The sequence below is a fragment of the Sapajus apella genome, unplaced genomic scaffold, assembly GCF_009761245.1.
Source record: "Sapajus apella isolate SASKATOON/1434 unplaced genomic scaffold, GSC_monkey_1.0 scaffold8, whole genome shotgun sequence".
Classification (NCBI taxonomy): domain Eukaryota; kingdom Metazoa; phylum Chordata; class Mammalia; order Primates; family Cebidae; genus Sapajus; species Sapajus apella.
Window position 1 is genome coordinate 27,807,142 of NW_022436948.1, and position 2,352 is coordinate 27,809,493.

General features: G+C 32.4%; 1 non-coding gene across 1 annotated transcript; it reads left to right on the plus strand.

Annotated features, from left to right (window-relative positions):
• The first annotated feature begins 485 nt into the window (after positions 1–485).
• On the plus strand, positions 486–587 carry LOC116551106. Its single transcript, XR_004268724.1, has one exon. It is a non-coding gene; the product is annotated as a U6 spliceosomal RNA (small nuclear RNA).
• The last annotated feature ends 1,765 nt before the right edge of the window (positions 588–2,352 follow it).

Consider the following 2,352-nt stretch of genomic DNA (forward strand, 5'->3'; position numbering starts at 1 on the left):
TATATGCATAATTGTTTTCCCAATTAAAAAAAAAATCTATGCAGACTATTCAAACTAGTAAAATCCCATCCCTAAATATACTCTAAAAGTGCAATACACTATTATGTAAAACATTAATAATATCTGGAATGCCTCAAATAGAATAAAACTGGACATTTAGCCTGTTGTTCAGTGCTAAGTAATAATCAATAACCTTTGAACTATTTCAGAAAAAGAGGAATCTGCTTCCCCCCAAACAAATGAGACTATAAAATTTTTTAAAATCCTAGAGCAAATGTAATAAGATTAAAATTTAATTTAATTATTATTTTACAAATAAAACTCAAGATTCAAATGGGCAAACTCAAGAGCAAACAACTCACAAAATAATGTTATTTTAATAAGCACATGTTAAAAATGTTTAACTTCAATTGAATCTCAAATCCTAACTGTAAACTCAGTCGTATAATTGCTTACTGTAGAAGTAAAATTAAATTAAATGATGCATGCTTTGGCAGAAAATATATTAAAATTGGCACAATCCAGAGAAAATAAACATGTCCTCTTTTAAGGATGACACAGAAAATCATGAAGCATTTTACTGAAAACAAAAAAGCACTAAAAAATGGACACATAAGTCTCAGTTAGTGGAAAAAAAAGCTAAAATCATAATAAAGTAATTCACCAAAACATGAAGTAATTTGGCAGTTACTGTAATTGCAAAAAGAATTCCCATGATTAATTAAATCAATGCAACAAACATTTAATGTTTACTTAGTATGTGTTAGTCATTGTTTTAATGTTATAGAAAAGTAAATAAACTACAACAGTAATAAATACACTCTCCTAGTAGTCCAGGAGGTTATGATCCTCTTTGAGTCTGAAAGTGGGACAGTAAAATGAAAGGAATAAACAAAGTGCAATTAAATGCAATGCATAATAGTGGAGAATAACCAAAACTAACATACATACTGTATTATGAGATAGAAATTGACAAACTCTTTTTTGAAAGAGTTTTGTATTTCATATAATGAACCATAAATATTTCAAAACCATTTATTCAGTAATTCTATTTCTGGAAATGCAGTCCAAGAAAATACATTCAAAAGGAGAAAAGATCAGAATGCAAGGTAGTTTATGCAATAAGAAACTGGAGAGTGTTTCTTGGAAAATTGATTATATTTAATAATCATTATGAAGATCATAGCAAACAATGGGAAAAATTTAAGACATATTTAAATAAAAAAAGATGTATAAGTTTAGTATTCTGATAAATATGTTGAAAAGTGTTTATTTGGAAAAAAATCTGGAAGCAAATAACATAGTAGAGACACATATGCTAGGATTCTGGGTAGTTTTCATTTATATTCAACAGTTTATTGCTTGCCAAAAATATAGACATCCCCTGGGCAAACATTCTCTCAAGCCGTTTAATAGCATTGGATTCTTTAATAATTAAGACAACGTAAACAAAGGAGTTTTAGACCCTTTGCTAATACAAATTTTAGAACCCTAGATTCCCACTGATCCATTTTCCCAGGGAGTCTTTTAGATTTACATCTTAAGTTAACCAGTTAACTGCTGGAGAAACTGGGTAACAGAGAAGATGCTTAATAGAGGGAGGGCATCTCAGGCTTTGGTCAGCCCTGCATTTAGTACCTTGAAACTGGATTCCTGTCTCTTGTCCTTCCAAACCTGTACTAAGATTGGAGAACTGAATTTCATCCAATATTAAAGAATCAGAGGCAACGTGGTTTTGTCCAATTATATGAGGAAAAGGGAAAGGAGGAAGTGGAAGACCATATTAGGTGTTGCGTTTATAGGAGAGAAAGGATAAAATAATTATATATATATAGTTAATAAGGTATTATTTCAGAAAAAATGACTGTGAATAATCTGACTACCAGATGATAACATTGACTTCACTAAGTCCAGAAACAGCCTCGAAACCCACTCCTAGTTAATTCATTCTAGGAGAGGACATAGTCCTTTCCTTAAACTCTCCTCATTTGCAATTTGCAATTGACTGACAATCAGCTGGAGTGACAGGGGCAAATGGGTTATGTACCTTTAACTGGAAGGATTCCAAGAATCAGAAAAGAAGCTGCAAGACCTCTTAAGACCTAAGTTTGGAACAAGCACAGTTGGCATTGCGGCTCTATTTATTTTATTATATTTTTAAAGACAGGGTCTCACTTTGCCACCTGGGCTGCGGTACACTGGTGAATCATAGCTCACTACAGCTATGAACTCTTGGGTTCAAGTGATCCTCCTGCCTCAACTTGCCTACTAGCTGGAACTACAGGCATGAGCCATCATTCCTGGCTATTTTTGAAAAGATTTTTATAGAGACAGTGCCTTTCTGTGTTGCCC